The 17,540-nt window shown below is 39.9% G+C and overlaps 1 pseudogene across 1 annotated transcript in view; it reads right to left on the bottom strand.

The window, feature by feature from the left end:
- The window catches only part of LOC309633761 (large ribosomal subunit protein uL16 pseudogene), a 33,037-nt pseudogene that overhangs the window by 12,679 nt on the left and 2,818 nt on the right, over nucleotides 1-17,540 (bottom strand). Inside the window, exon 2 of the transcript in view lies at nucleotides 1-17,540. This exon is cut by the window's left edge and continues 12,679 nt beyond it. The product of the transcript in view is annotated as a large ribosomal subunit protein uL16 pseudogene (transcript).

Raw genomic sequence — 17,540 nt, 5'->3', positions numbered from 1 at the left:
CATTATTAGTGCTTTGGTCACAGATGAGCAAAACTCTCCATTATAAAAAATATATATTGGGAGAAGTTGGTATAATTTTCAAATTACCACAGATGTTAAAATTCCAAGAGTTTGAATAATTTCTAATTTTGCCCAAGTTTTGAAACTGCATTTTTTTATTTGAGACTGTAGTAGCTAAAAAAAAAAGAGCAAAACAAAAAAACCCCCAGCAATGCCTTAAAAGAATTAAGGAAATTTTTAAATAAAAAGAAAACCTATTAATAGTTAACTGGGGGAAAATGTCAAACAAAAATTTCTCCTTTACCTGCAGCATTGTGGGAAAAAAACCCCGTAATTTTGCTGAGGGAAATAAGGAAAGGAAAATTCTATCTTTAGAAATTGATGATGGAGATGGTGTTTAAAGCTTGCAGATTGAACTCAAACCTTTATTTCTGCTCCCTTCCAAAACAGAAAATATCAGAAAAGGGATTATATTTGTGACAAAAGGAATAAACCTGCACAATGTTTGGAGACCATTAGGACAAAATTTTGGAAACTGAAAAGCAGAGGAGAAATGGTGAATTACTAACTAGACATAACAAAGTTGAATGCCAAGTTGGCAGGAGGAACAGTGAACTAATCCAATGTCCATCACAGAATTCCCAAATCTCAGGATTTAGAGGCACCAGGTTCCATTGAAGGGTGAGTGCTCTCCCAAAACCAGAGGAATGTTTCAAAGACTGTTTAAGAAGCGTTCAGGACCTTCCACACCCCAGGAAAAAAATTGAGATTTGTTCTCTGGATATTGGGGGAGGGGCAGTAGACACAGAGGAAGGAGGGGGTACCAACTGGACCAGAGTTTAAGCAGAAACTACTACTCCATGTTGATATTTCCAAGTTTCTTTCCTATCTTGGTTCTTGGAACACTGGCAGTTACGTTTATATCCCTCAGGTAAGATGTTGGAAGATTTTTCTCTGGGAAATCTGACTACGCCAAAGAAAACAAAAACTAAAAACTAAACAACAACAACAACAAAATAAAAACTAAACAGAATGATATCCAGAGTTCCACAGTGAAAATCTCAGCTAGGTCACTTCACAGTGACGCACACAAGCCCTATGCATGCAATAAAACTTTGCAACAGCTTTTTAAAGACACACGCTTAAAAATAGAAAGAGAAAGCCAGATATCAGCAGATTTCTGGTGAAAGATTCTGATAAGAATATTAGAGACAGAAACAAATAAGCAGAAAAAAGCCACTTGGAAGAAATACAGATTATCTAAGCAGATGATAACTTTAAAACAATTACCAATATCTTCCAAGGGATTTTTAAAGACATTGCATTCGTGAAACAAGCACAGGATGATTTTATATATACATCCTGTGTGTATGTATGTGTGTGTATAGATAAAAAGATAAATAATATAAAATTTAAAACATTCTTGGAAATCATAAAAAAGAAACATGAGAACAGAAAAGGAAAACTGCAGTAGAGGATTTGGGAAATAGATTTGAGGAAATATACCAGAAAGTAGAAGAAAAAGGCAAAAAAGGAAAACAGAAAAGATGAAAATACAAGACAATTAGAGGAGGTCCCAACATCTGAACAGTAGAAGTTTCAGAAAGAGAGAATAGATAAAACAGAATGGAAGAAGTGATCCAAGAAATAATTCAAGAAAATGTCCTAGAAGGGAAGTATAAGAGTTTCCAGATTGAAAGAGCCCACTGAGTATTAAGAACAAAGGTTAAAAATAGACCCACATTAAGGCACATCATTGTGAAATATCAGAACAATGGGGACAAAAAGCAAGATCCAAAAACAGGGGGAGGGAAAGAATTTCAAGCTATACACAAAATAAGAAGAAACACAATGGCATCAGACTTCCTAAATGGCAATACTTGGAGCAAAAAGAGAATGGAGGTGGTGATTTCCAAATTCTGAGGGAAAATGGATTCCTACCCAAAAAGTCCATACCCATAATTGATGAATTATGATATTTGATAATAAAGACATTTTCAAATATAAGTCTCAAAAAATTTATCTCCTATATTTCCTTTCTCAGTAAGTTACTGGAGGCGGTACTTTTTATTAAAACAATGTAATAAATGAAAAGCTAGAAATATGGGTGAACCAAGAAAAGGGAGATACAATAGAATAGAGAGGGAGAGAGAATCCCCAGCGTGATAATGAAAACAGATCCTGCAGTGACAGCTGTAGAGGAGCCGTAAGATGCCATTGGTCTTGATATCAGGAAGTCATCGTAAAGTAGGGAAAACTGATAGACAGTTTAGGTAGTAGTAATTGGGGATGCATTTATAAGTATAGAGGAAACTATGACAACAACAAAACAAAGGAATCATTATCTCCAAAAAGAACTAATTTGTGCAAGAAAGGAAAAAAGATTTTAATACATAGCATGACATATGATTAACAATGTACATAGTCATACATATTAATCTAACCAAAGTTATGATATAAATCTACTGGGAGGGTGAGGATATGAAAAGTGTAAATATGTATGGATTGAGTATGTAAATGAAAGCTAAATTATCATTTTCCATCGTGGACATACATTAGATAATGGGTAAGATGGAAAAACCAAGAAGTAGCAATAAAACCATGTTATTTAGAAATATCAAGATAGAAACCAAGGGAAATAGCTAAAAAAAGTTGAGAGTGGTTGCTTCTTGCAAATATGAGTTGGTATATATGTGGGTAGAGGAGAGGTAGAAGCGTTTTTGTTTGGTTTTTGAAGTTTTTTTTTTTTTTTCTTTTTGGCTGCGGCACCTGGAATGCAGGATCTTAGTTCTCCAACCAGGGATTGAACCTGTGCCCCCTGCAATGGAAGCACCGAGTCTTAACCACTGGACAGCCAGGGAAGTCCTTTGGAGTAAGTTTCGTAAAGCTATATGACAATTTTAGCTGTAGGCACACATAATTGATTCAAAAATAAAGAAAGGTGTTTGGAAAACAACGTCTGAAGGTATTTGTGATGGTTAATTTTATGTATTATCTTGACTGGTTCATGGAGCACGCAGATATTTGACTAAACACTGTTTCTGGGTATGTCTGTGAAAGTCTTGCTAGATGAGACTAGCATTTGAATCAGTAGACTGAGTAAAGCCAATGGCTCTCCTCAGTGTTGGTGGGCATATTCCAATCCATTGAGGGCCTGAATACAACAAAAATGTGGAGAAAAAGAATTTGCTCATCTCTCTGTCTCTCTCTGTCTCTCTGTCTCTCTCTCTCTTTCTCTCCCTGATGGAGCTGGGACATCAATCTTCTGCTTTCAAACTGAAACTTACATCATTAGTGCTCCTGGCTCAGGTCATCAGACTGGGACCAGAAGTTACACCATCATTTCTGCTGGTTCTCAGGCCTTCAGATTTGCACTGGAACTATACTACCAGTTTTCCTAGGTCTTAAGCTTGTAGACAACAGATCAGGGCACGTAGCCTCCATAAGAACCCTAATACAGTATTATAGCAAGATAATGATGTATCTTTTGCCTATGGTAAGAGTTTTATTGGTTTAATTTAGTTAGACTTTATAGTTTTAGTTAAGAACTTTCTATGATTTTTTCAGCTAAGAGAAAGCAGGATTATGCTTAAGCTATTCGATAATATTTTTAAAACATTCCTCAGAAAAGATCATCTCAAAACAGATACCTTATTTAGGAACAAGGTCACTCCAGTAATTTCACAAATGATGTCAGTCTTCAAAGTTTTCTATGTTCTCACAAGCTCAAAAAAATCTTCTTTCTTTTGTAAAAAAAGTATTTTCTAAGCTTAAAGCCAACTTAATTATATGAATCAGGGAAAACAGACTCTTCCAAGTTATTGACTTCACCTATAGGCAGGTAAATAAAGTTCCTAGTCTGAAGATTCTTCAAATCCTCTTCAGACTCATCAATCAGATCATCTGACTTTGACCGTATCCCATCAAAGACAGATTGTTTTTTGCCTCTGCAAAACTAGATCCAGGTTATAATTTTCAGAAGTAAAGGGGGACTTACTTATGGAAAACTGGGTGCAAAATGCACTGGAAATCAGACAACTCTGCTTTCTAATATCCAGAGTTGGTTTCATTCTTGTTTCCATAGCAGAGATCCACCTGACATGGCCATCACAAGAAGCAATGTCTACCTATGCCAGTGTGCTTGATCCTCTGGTTGGTCCTACTTCAGAATGCAGCCCATGAACCCTTAGCCCTACATTTCTAGCTGATACCTTATCCTTTACCCCATATGAACTCCTTGCTCCTGAGGGACAATAGCAACGGTAGCTGGGATAGCTCCCAAAAGTCCACTGTGTATCAAGGAGGAGCAGAGGAAGCTATCATGGTGATGGGAGCTACCAGGGCTCAGGACCCTCAATGCCCATTCCTCCCAACCTCTCATCTAACCCTCCCATCACACTCATCACATTCCCTTTCCTAATAACTCTCCTCCCAACCCATTTGCCCATTATCAGTTCTTCAATAACATAATCATTAAAGGTCCTTCATTTTGCAATCCAATTTTCCATGATTAATTCTTGGATCATAATTTTTTTCTTTCTCAAAGCTCTGAAGACTTTGCTTCACTGTCCTGGAATAAAGCTTCGTTGACAAGTTATCCAACCATGATTTGAGTATACATGAGTCCACAAAAAATTTTTAATTACTTTATTGATTGAAGTGGAAATTTGTCTTTGTTGATTGTTTTCACAGCCAATTACCCTCACTACAATCTTACCCAAAAGAATTTTGTCTTTCTTCTCCCTCAAGCACATGATTTCACTAGCCTGAAAAGAAGAAATAAAGATGTTGCACTTAAAAATAAAACATATGCTTATATTCATTGTGATAGGTTGATGGCATAACTTAAATCAATTATTACTCCTGTTAGTGGGTATAGTTAAAAGGATTGATGGGTGACAAATAATTCTTTTGGAATTTGTCATGAAAATGTACACAAACACATACACTTACACACATATCTAGCTGCAGTCATTCTTAATAGAGCTATGCAGGATGGCAAGGTATATATGAATCTACAATGTTAGGCTGCTATCTGAAAAGTGAACTTTACAATATGATATCATTGTAAAACGTTGAGAGGAAAGAGCTCAGGCTTATTTGTTCCACTATGTTCACCACTGGCCAATTATATATTTTAGAAAATTATACCTTTCCTCCCACTAGGAAAACTGAAGGGGGGCAGGTATTCTTCTCTTCACCTCTTGTCAGCTTGAGTGTAGTCACATGACCTAAGGGTGACAAACAGATATTCCTCAAGGAGCAACACCAAAGCAGAGGGTCAGTACAAATTATTTCTGATGACTGCAGCTGAGTCAAGATCCTAGTGGCATTGGCACCACCATTGGCCTCTTCTCTGACAAGAATTTGGCTGGTTCCCCTCCCTTAAGTCTGCCCAAGTCTGGTTCTCTACCCTTATTATGGTCAATCCCTTCATATCAATTCCCCTTTTAACAAAGTTTCAGATTAGGTTTCAGTTGTTTTGTAAGCAAGCAATCATCAGCAGTTCTGATGAAGTTCATAGCTTTATGACTGTCAACCAAACTTCTTTCAGGACTATTGGAAGAGTCTTAGCATGTCTGTGCATGATGAAGATGTGGAGAGCTTCCATTTTCCCTAAAGTAGCATAAACCAGATATCTTACCAAGCGTTACAGGGGCTCTGTCTGTGCAGTGTATGAAGCTATTACTTTTGGTGAAAGTGGGTTGGCAAAAAAACTGACCATTTCCCCAACATTGACAATCTTTGTAACTTCAAAAGGGACTCACAAAATAATATTTTTTTTCTTTGATGGCATTAGCATGTAAATAGTGAATATAAAAAAGGAGGTGATTACACAGAATGATGGCTGTGGTTTCACCCAGTTGCATATTGAAAGGGAATAAGAACTCTGTCAATTGCTTGATGACTTGCTTCAAGATGTTAAAAGCAATATTGACTACTCCAGAATATATCATTAGACAAGAAAACCACTTCCAGATTTTCCTGTGTTCTATTTCACAGACATTCTCCACTATTTACAACACATGGCTTTACTTAAGCCTCTGCAGTAGAGTGGAGCTTCTTGTGTTTGGCAACTTCATAAGATGCCTTAAGAAAAGGTTTTTCTGAAAAAATAATTTTAAGGTTTAGGAAGGTCCCAGCATTTTTGAGCCAAGCTTTCTTCATTCTTACACCCTCACCCCAAATATCTTGTTTAGATCCATTTTTGGCATGAACAGATGTGAAGTGCTTTATTAGGTTGCTGGATACATACTTTAATGGATAAGACTTTTTGGCCCAGAAAACACTGGCTTTTGTGTTCCATCATCACATCACATCAACAAGGCAAGTAAAAGCATGTTTACAGAAATGATCATCCTTCCTTTTCTTTGACATTTCAATTTAAATTGAGTCTATAAAAATAAATATATAAATCTGAAATAATATTATTGACTCAATTGATATTTTGAAACTTGACTTTTTGTATTTTAAATTGTTCAATCTGTATAGAAACAGGTAATTTTATGTCAACTAAGTAGAGTATAGGATATACAAAAAAATTATATAACAAATAAAAAAGATATAGCACATTTTATAGTTTATCCAAAATTTTAATTCGTTTAAAACACTAGTTCAGAATCTGTGTCCTTCCCGAAATTCAGCTACTGTCAGGTAGAATTGCTAGTTTTTGTTTCTATTGTTTTTTGCCTTCATAAAATAATGAGGTCTATTTCTGATAGTTTTTACAGTTTTCTTGTGAAGATTATTTTTAATGTATGGTATTTTCAAGGGATAATAATATATGAATATCTTTGTGTCATACATTGCATGTAGAAGCCATTACTTCATAACCCAGAAAGTAAGCTAAAAAGGAAAGCAAAGAGAAAGCAAATTTTTAAAATTTTACATGTTTTTATGTTACTAATTAACATCCTTTCTTTTCAGCTTGAGGAATTCCTTTCAGCCTTTCTCATGAAGCAGGTCTAGCGGTGATGAACTCCTTCCGCTTTTGTTTGTTAGGGAAAGTCTTTATCACACGTTCATTGCTGAAGAATAACTTTGCTGGAGAAAGCATTCTTGGTTGGCAGTTGCCCTGGTGGGGGGGGGGGGTTCCTTGTATGAGAGAATTTTTTTCTCTTGCTGCTTTTAGAATACTCTTTCCCTTTGATTTTAGACAGTTTTTTAAAAATAATTTTCCTTAGAGAATATCATTTTAGATAGAAAATTTGGGGTAATCTATTAGCTTCATGAAGCTGGATGTCCAAATCTCTCCATAGATTTGGGAAGTTCTTATCTATTATTTCTTTTAAATGTGCTTGCTAACCCTTTCTCCCTCTCTTTTCCTACTGGGATTCCAATGATGTTTACACTGTTTCTCTTAATGGTGTCCCATAAGTCCCCGAGGCTTTCTTCATTCTTTGTCATTATTTCCTTTTTGTGTCTCTGATTGGATCATTTCAATTGATCTGTCTCCAAGCTCATTGATTCTTTCTTCTGATTGGTCAAGCCTGCTATTGACACTCTCTGTTGTATTCTTCAGTTCCAAAATTTCTGTTTGGTTCTTTTTTATGTTTTCTATCTCTTTGTTGAGCTCATTTTATTCTTGTATGGCTTTCCTGTTGTTGTTAAATTGTCTATCTGCATTCTCTTGTAGCTCTCTGAACATCTTTAGAACAATTATTTTGAATTCTTTGTTGAATAATTCCTGGGTCTCTCTTTCTTCGGGACCAGTTACTGGAGATTTACTGCATGCCTTTGGTGGAGTCATGTTTCCCTGATTCTTTGTGATTCCTGTAGCATTACATAGGTGTCTGCACATTTGAAGAAGCAGTCACGTCTTCTAGACTTTATGAACTGACGTCAGTAAGGGAAGATTTTCACTTGTGGGTGGGGGCATGCTGGAGTGTTCTTTGACCCTGGTCCTAGTGGTGCAGGACGCCAAGTGTAGGGGCGTGTGATGGCACCAGGTCCAGTGGTGTGATGTCTCTTTAGCTCAGGCCACTGGGGTCCATAGCACTGACAAATGTGTCATCCTGGGTGAGTGATACAGGGAGTCTGCAGTAGCTAGAAGGGCTGTTAGGGTCCTCAGCAGTGCCTTCAAGTCCAGTGGCTGGAGACCAGAGCAGGCAGTGATAGTAACCAGAGCAGGGGTGTGCACACACTCAGCTGTGGGGGTCGGCTCCAGTGCCTGTGTAGTGACACTCACATGACCACAGAGGATGGGGCTGGCTGCTTGGTGGAGTCAGAGGGGGTGGAGTGAAGAGAAGAGAGCAGTGAAAGGCTGGGGAAGCTGGTTGTTTACCCTAGTCTTCCTTTCCCAGTGAGGGGAACTCTTTCTAGCTGGGGAGTTCCCTCTTGGTGCTGATCAATGTCAGCTTGAGGAATAGAAAGATGAAGGCAAAATGAAGCTGTGCTTCCTTCATTTTTATTCAGTTATTCTCAGTTTTTTTTTGTTCCACTGAGTTGTTGATATTTTTTAAGTGGACTCCAGAGCTCTCCCAGAACAATTTTTGTTCATGGGTAACTGCTCAATTTTTTTAACTTTTTGAGGAGACAGAGGCTGGGTTTTCCTGCACTACTAGTTTGGTGATGTCACTTTCTCCCTCTGAATTTTGGCAACCTTCAGGCTCAAACCTTGATTTTGATTTTCGATTACTTTGTTCTGCAACAAAGATAAATGTTTGTTTTTGTTTTTTTTTTCAGTACAGCCTTAAAAATCAAAGAAATTACCCGGCTTTCTTATTAGGCCTGAGGCTGGGAAATGAAGACTTTGAACTTGTTTTCCTTCTATACACTCTTCAGCTGAGAGGCAACCAGACTACCCCATGGTCCTCGTGTTGCATTTACTTGAAGGCTGTTGACAGCAGACATTCCTAGAATCAATTACTGCATCAGTTGGGATTCTAAGTCACAAAGAACAGAACTCACTGTGGCTAGTTCAAGCAGGAAAGTAATTTTTTAAATCATGTTAGAAGTCCCCAGATTCTGACGATGAACCAGGGGAGCAGCTTGAACAACCATGAGCAGCTGCTCCAGTGAAGATCTGACTGGGGCCACCATGAAACACGGTGTCACAGCCCACACCATGATGCTGATGAGGGGTGATCCCACAAGGACCACTTACCTGTTGTCTCCCAAGCAAGATTCACTACTCTGCCTGAGATGCTTTAAAGCCATCGCCTCTCTTCAAATCACTCTTTTCTGTGTCGGAAACTCCAGTGAGTGTGTTTGGTGTCAGTCTCAGCCTATCGATGGTGATGGTATTGGCTAGAAATGCCTGGGGGCACTCACTGGGGCCTGATCTACTCATGAGGAGCCCTCACAGACATTTCCCAGACCAGAGCCCATGTTGTGTCTGGACCAACTCTTGTGGTTCTCACTATGATTGCAAGACACCCTCTGCAACAAGCATGAGGGAACTTTGGAAGAACAAGGTATATTACTCGCAAGTCCTGGAGGGTACACAGCATGCCTGGGACTACACAGTGAGGTCACGGGCAGAGAGAGAGAGAGAGAGTACGGGCCTAGGGTTCTACTTACACTGGGGTCAACGGTAGGGTGCCCAGGGTTTTGAGGCTTCGATCTTCATTGCTGAACCTAAAGCATAAGAGCGGGAATTAAAGTGTGGAAAGGGAAAAGGAAGCAGTCAAATGGTCCATAACCTAGGTCAACCAGAGCTTTCTAAAATGGGAACCTTCACAGGTGGAACAGTCTGACTCTTTATAGTTGTGTAGCTGGCAATGTGTTTATTTGAGATAGACGTCTTTGAAGTGGATGCCTCAGCAATCAAAAGCTTAGTGTCAGGAGCTTACAATATAATAAAAAAGCTAATTGTCAGATGTTTACACTGCAGGGTGCATGTGATTGGAGGAGCTTATGCCACAGGCATGCACCCTGGTCACAGGGACACTGGGAAAACAAGATTTTGCTTTTACCTTGGGCAAGTGGGATAAGGTGAGAAATTCTGCAAACATTAGGCAGACATTGAAAAGGTAGTAGACAGCCACAGACTTGAACCAATATCCACAGCCAAGACCCAGCTCAAATGTCTCCTCCTCAAAAGACTGTCTTCTACCACCCAATCTAACCTGGGCCCCCCTCCAGGTTACTCTCCATGACATGTTCACTTCTTTTAAGGCATATATCACATTCTCTGACTATCTTGTTGTGTATTTATTTGCTCTTTTCTTGTCTGCCACCTAATTTAAATAACAAAGCTCTATGAGAGCTTAGCATAGTGCATAGCAGATGGGCAACGTTCTGTAAATATTTGTTAAATTAATGTAGCTGTAAAATAAGCTATAACTAATACATGATTATAACATGGTTTTCATTCTTCCCAAGGCTATATGCTGCAGGGGTCACCAATGTGGTGAAGCCGGTGGTCCAGTCGAGGGCTGGGTTCTGTGTTTCCTGCCCCTACCCCTGCTTCAACCAAAGCAACTTTGGATTGTGGGGTTCTTGCATAAAATCTCATTTGAAAATAAGTTTAAATTCCAAAATAATATGTGAAAATGACAGCTCTAGCTCAAGTTTCCATCAACTCTAAATTGCATTACCCTGTAAGAATGGCCCTGACTGCTGTTTCCTCTCCAAACAAATAGACTCTCTCTGCAAAATATATCTCAAACTGTCTACTGTCCATCTGCCTCCCCAACTTCATCCCTGCCCCTCTTCAATTCATCTTCCATACAGCAGTGAGAATAATATTTGTGTAATGTAAATGAAATCATAACATTCCCCTGTTAAAAACATTTTAGTGGCTTCCCACTGTGCATGGAAGATCCAGAATTCTTGGTGTGACCACAGGCTCCCTGCCTGGCCTGACCAACTCCTCCAGCCTCACCCACCTGTCGCTACTCCTTATAGCCACATTGGCCTCCTTCTGCCCCTCCAGGACGTCAAACTCTTTCCGAGCTCAGAACCATCCCTACAGGCTCATACCTGTTCTTGGAATCCTCCTCACCCCCGTTTGCAAGGTTGATTCATCATCTCTCAGGTCTCGGCTACAAGGTCTCCTTCCCAGAAAGGCCATTCTGGGTTGTCAGATCCATAGTTAGTACTCCCCTCAGAGTGTTTCTTCTAGCACCTGTGCCTTCTTTATTGACTTCACCACAATTTTAGTAATATGCATTTATTTTTATATAGATATATATGTACATATATATGTATATTTTGTTTCCTTGTTCAATGTCTAGTCTCTCTGCTAATTTATAAGCTCTAAGATAGGAACTCTGTCTACGTTGCTCAACGGAGCCCAAGAGAGTGCTGGCTGGGTATATTACGCAGTCAGTACATATTTATTGAATGAATGCAAGAAGTAACGAGTTCAAATTACAGAAAGTAGAATTACTTTTAAAGTGGGACAGTTTATCAAAGGAGTATCTGAAATACCCATCAGTGAAAAACTTAACTTTGGAAAAGGGGTCATATGAATCCAAAATCCAAATATTCAATTTTTAAATCCCTGGATTAAATACATTAAGGAAAATAGTGTTTCATCACCTCTACTTATAAACCGCTTTGACTCAGCTTATCACTGAAATCGTCATGGTTTTCATGGAGCATTTTTTTTCTTTATCACAGGTAATTGTGTATTTAGTGCCCATGAGCCCTCTGTAGATATGATAGCTACACAGAATGGTTAGGATTCATATTTGGATTTCTTCATTTTCAGTGGAGCAGTAAATAATAGAATCTTTAAAATAACGTGTTTATTTAGCAATGGTTTATTGACACTGCAAATCATAAACTATGTCCTCCGTGGGTTAAATCATTTACATGAGAGTGTTTTGTGGCAGGAAGGGGAGATAGATGGCTCTAATGTATTCAAAAGTATTCCTTAAGCCTTCTCCTCAAACTAGGAATGGTTGTTCCTCCAATCAGAATTCTGCAAAATTTCTCCATCTGCTGGAATACCGACTTCTCACCTGGTCCTTACAGCCTCTCAGAACTCGGAGTTCTCTGTCTTTCCAAATTTGTTATCTTTCGGCTCTCCTACGTTTATCTGGCATTTCAATCCATGTACAATAAAAACACTCACAGATTTTAGAACAAAAAGGGACTTAATAGCAATCCTGTCAAACCTCTTGTTTAACAGAGGAAAACAACTGAGTCCCAGTGAGGTTAACTGATAAACATAGAGTAGACACTTAGCCTTTTGTTAACTGAGTAAAATTTCCCAAGATTATAACCCTACACAGTGGAATAGTTGAAATAAGAAAGAATCTTCTGAGCATTTATCCAGCATTCAAATTTCTACCATAGTCATGATAATAAAAAACATTTTTTGAGTACTTACTATGTGCCAGACACATGTAGGAACAAATTTAATACTCTCAATGGCCTTATGGAGAAGGATACTATTCTTATCACTTATTACAGTCAGGGAAACTGGGGCACAGAAGAGTTTAAGTAATTTGACCATAGCTGCACAATGAGTAAGTAACAGCACAGGAATTTGATCCCCAGAGCCTGTACATATAATTACTATGTCATGCTGACTATAAATGTTTAGTGATATTCTGCATCTCCCAAGGCCTCAGCACCTTCTTTCATATCATTCCCTCCAACTGGAATGTTCTTTGCCTGATTTTTATTTTATTTTATTTTATTTATTTATTTAATTTATTTTTGGCTGCATTGGGTCTTCGTTGCTGTGTGCGGGCTTTCTCTAGTTGTGGCGAGCGGGGGCTACTCTTCATTGTGGTGCGTGGGCTTCTCATTGCGGTGGCTTCTTCTGTTGCAGAGCACAGGCTCTAGGTGCATGGGCTTTAGTAGTTGTGGCACACGGGCTCTAGAGCACAGGCTCAGTAGTTTTGGTGCACGGGCTTAGCTGCTCCGCGGCATGTGGGATCTTCCCGGACCAGGGCTTGAACTCGTGTCCCCTGCATTGGCAGGCGGATTCTTAACCACTGCGCCACCAGGGAAGCCCCTTTGTCTGATTTTTAGCTTCCTTTTTCCACCTAGCATCATTCTTCATGGACCACATTAATTATTATCTCCTCCATGGAGCTCTTTTTAATTAACCCCTAAAATATGTTATTACTCTACTGTTAGCCTTCATAATACTTTGTCTCTATATTATGGGCTTAGTACATTCTGCCTTGATTTATAATTAATTTTTGCATTTGCCCTATCCTCACTTACTTGATAATGAGTATCCAAAAATGACAGCTGAGACATTCATTTGTGTTTGGTTCAAGTTGTGTATTATAAAGCCCTTGCTATGCTATGTTAGGAGGTCAGAAAACAGGCTGATAAGACATGGTCTCTACCCTTGAGGCACTTACAGCTCAGTAAATGTAACTTTATGTTCCTGGCAGTACTTATACATTTATTAGTATCCAATATGGCTTGATTGAATTTAATTGAAAATTGGCTTACTGAAAAGAAGAAAAATTAAAGAAGATGCAAATGAGAACAGATTGTTTTACAAAAGAGCTAGTGCTCTTTTTTAAAAATTTTATTTATTTATTATTTGTTTATTATTTTTTATTGTCGTTGAATTACAATGTTGTGTTAATTATTGCTGTACAGCAAAGTGACTCAGTTATACGTATATATGCATTCGTTTTCATATTCATTTTCATTATGGTTTATCACAGGATATTGAGTATAATTCCCTGTGCTATACAGTAGGACCCTGTTGCTTATCCATTCTATATATACCAGTTTGCATCTGTGAATCCCAAACTCCCAATCCAACCCTCTCCCACGCCCCTCACCCTGGCAACCACCAGTCTCTTCTCTAGTCCCTGATTCTGTTTGTTTCATAGATAGGTTCATTTGTGTCATATTTTAGATTCCACATATAAGTGATATCATATGGTATGTCTTTCTCTTTCTGACCTACTTCACTTAGTATGATAATCTCTAGTTGTATCCATGTTGCTGCAAATGGCACTATTTCATTCTTTTTTTATGGCTGAGTAGTACTCCATTTCATAAATGTACCACATCTTTATCCATTCATCTGTCGATGGACATTGAGGTTGTTTCCATGTCTTGGCTATTGTGAATAGTGTTGCTATGAACATAGGGGTGCATGTATCTTTTTGAAGTATAGCTTTGTCTGGATACACGCCCAGGAGTGGGATTGCTGGATCATATGGTAATTCTATTTTTAGTTTTCTGAGGAACCTCCATACTGTTTTCCACAGTGGCTGCACCAACTTACATTCCCACCAACAGTGTAGGAGGGTTCTGATGGTGTATTTTAATTCTGCCAACTTTTGCTCTGTATATTTTTTTTATTGGAGTATAGTTGCTTTACACTGCTGTGATAGTTTCTGCTGTACAGCAAAATGAATCAGCCATATTCACACTATGTATAAAATAGACAAACAATGAGAACATACTGTATAGCACAGGGAACTCCACTCACTTGGGTCACCACAGTGCTAGCGCTCTTCTGAAGTGAGGCAGGAGACATTTATTCTTGGTAGGGCAGGCTGGGTGTGGCAATGCAAGAGAGGGGAGCACCGCTAGCCCAGGTTACTCTTTGGCAAGTGCATCGGTAGCCTGCACACCAATGCCTGGGGCATCACTGTCAGACAAACATAAAAACCCAGAGGTCTCCTGTGAAATGAATGTGCAACAGGGGCTTTTCATAAACAAACCTGAGTCAGAGGATTTATGCAATGAACATCTGTGGGCTGAAGATTCATATATCAGTGCATGAAACCCCACACTAAAGCAGGTAGCAGAGAATGATGAATGTATCTGATCATCTCACACTCTGTGACACTCGACCTTGCTCTTCACTGTTGCCTCAGTGTGCATGATTATGGGAGACAGACTTTAGAAATAATGATGAAAGACCAATTATATCCTATCTACTCTGAAGTCACTAATCTTTGATACCCAGGTGTGGGGTGCAGTGGGGAGGTCGGGAGATGGAAAGGGCTTCTCTGTGTTTCCTATCTGACCTTGCTTTTTGACCTTGCTTTGTGTTTTGTTTTAAAAGCCTGGACATCACGAGTTCATAAGAGACTCTATCCCACAAAAGTTAGGGAGAATATTATATTCCCAATTATTTGATGAGAGCTATGACATTTGATTAATGACTCTGACCTAGCCTAGGATTATTCCAAAACAGGTTAGGAGCACTCTTGAAATTGCCAAAAACCAAAAGTGTAAGGTAGGCAATGGCCAACTCAAACAAATATTCTGCATGTTTGGACCTTGAAGTGAGAGTATGGAAAGGAGAGAGGGAAGTGGGGGAGGAAGGGATGGGGAAGAAGGAAGAGGAGGTAGAGGGGAGGAGTCTGATGATTCCTTTGGTGATCCATTCCCTCCTTGAAGATTCTCCCATGTCTTCTCAGAAACCTTACGCTAAAGACTCTACCTTCTTTCTCTCGCATGTGCGATCTCTCCTTCTTAACTGGATCCCTCCAATTGTCCTTTCCACACGCTCCTTCCCTAACATCCATTTCACAGGGTCCCTACTCCATTTCCAGATCCATGTTGGGCAGCTGATGAAAAACTTTGGGATGAACTCCAGAGAGGGAGGAAGGCTGACTGACTGCTGTGGAGGAAGAGAGGGGGTGGACATGCCGTGGAGGGGACATATACTTCGTTCTGACAAGATTATTCATGTAATCACACCCTGTAGAGATCACAGAATTTGGGTGATATATTTTTAAAGCACAGTATCCAGCACACACATGGGGGAATGAGAGAGATTCCCCCAGCAATCTCTAGATGAGCTAATCCAGTTGTGGCCTCAGTCATCACACTTGAAACTCTTTTTTTTTTTTGAAGCCAGCAATAATTAGGGACCCTTGATGAAAGAATAATTTACTTTGAGAAGAAGTGAAATAATGTTGAACCCTTCATTTTTAAGGTTTATTGATGGTATTTTTGCAAAGAAGTTGATAAAAGTGGTACTCTTTATTCAATCCTAAATCAGTTTCTCTCTTGTCACCTTTGGGTATTGGCCTGTGACCTCAGTCCAATACCATCAGGGTCTTCACAGATCTTTGAGCTCATTCATTTTTCGCTTTCATTCAAAAGTCCATAGCTGATCCTCTGGAAGTATGTAGTGTCTGCCAGAGCTTCTCAAGACACCTAAGACAACCTGGCTTCTCTTTTTCATTAGCAGTAGGCCCTCTGTTCACATCGCACCTTCCGTGATTGATTTCATAACCTCCATCCCACATGTGTTCTGTCTTTTCCTCAGAGATCTGGAATCTTACAAAACATTCACTTCTCTAGATAGGCTATTCCATCACTGAATTTACTGTGAGCATGTACCTCTGGTTACCTACACACTGCAGTCATTTCTGTAGATTTATTACATGTCAAAGAGCAGGAAAAGACCTGAGAACTGATCCAGCCCTGTGATAATCCATGTCTTAGTACAGATTGCTGTAAGGAAATACCATAGACTGGGTGGCTTAAACAGCAAACACTGTTTCTCACAGTTCTGGCGGCTGGACATCCAAGATCAAGGTGCTGGCAGATATAGTATCTCATGAGATCCGTCTTTCTGGTTTGCAGATGGCTGTGTCCTCACATGGTGGAGAGAGAGGAGGAGAGCAATCTTGTGTGCCTTCTTATAAGAGCACTGATCGCTTCATGAGGGCTCCACCCTCACAACCTAATACTTCTCAGATATCATCGCATTGGGGTTAAGGCTTCAGCCTAACAACAACAACAACAAAAATCTGAATTTTTTGGGGGGCGATGGACACAAACATTCAGTCTGTGGCCCTCAAAAAAGACAAAACTGCCCACCCCTGGGAAGTGTGTTGGAAATTTGTAGAAGTCTTTTGGATTGTCACAACGGTTGGGATTTAGTGGGGATGTTAGACACGCTGCAGTGCAGACCCGATGAAAGCTCTCCCCGCATGTCATGCAACTTTTTCTTCTTTTTTTTTGACAGGAAAGTAGGATTTATTGGTGAGCATGAGTAAGGAGGGGACAGCGTCAAGGCTCTCATGAGTGCAGGGCCCACCATTTGTCCCGAGGGCCACGATTAGGGATGTATTTGATCCCATAGCCATCTGGGATGGGCCGCTTTCCTGCCACCATGTTTTCAAATTCATCCGCAGTAAACTTAGTATATCCCCACTTCTTGGAGATGTGGATCTTCTGGCGGCCAGGGAACTTGAACTTGGCCCTGTGGAGGGCCTCCATCACATGCTCCTTGTTCTGCAGCTTGGTGCGGATGGACATTATGACTTGGCCAATGTGGACCCTGGACACTGTGCCCTGGGGCTTCCCAAAGGCACCGCACATACCTGTCTGGAGCCTATCAGCTCCAGCGCGGGACACTACCTTGTCGACGCGGATGACGCGGAAGGGCTGGAGCTGCACTCGGATGTGAAAACCATCTTTGCCACAGTTTTTCACCAGGCGCTTGTTGGCACAAATATGAGCAGCCTCCAGGGCTTCGGAGGAGAGCTGCTCAAACTCATCTGACACCATGTGGCCACAGAGTGGGAACTCATCCACTTTTGCCTTCTTCCGCCCCAGGTTAAGAAGATACGGCTCGTAGCATCAGGTACCCCTCTGCAGAAGCAGGACTTTGGGTACGGCTTGTTCTTACAATA

The sequence above is a fragment of the Balaenoptera borealis genome (assembly GCF_965194805.1).
Source record: "Balaenoptera borealis genome assembly, chromosome: 8".
NCBI classification, from domain to species: Eukaryota; Metazoa; Chordata; class Mammalia; order Artiodactyla; family Balaenopteridae; genus Balaenoptera; species Balaenoptera borealis.
The sequence above is the reverse complement of the archived record's forward strand: the minus strand, read 5'-3'. Positions and strand labels throughout refer to the sequence as shown.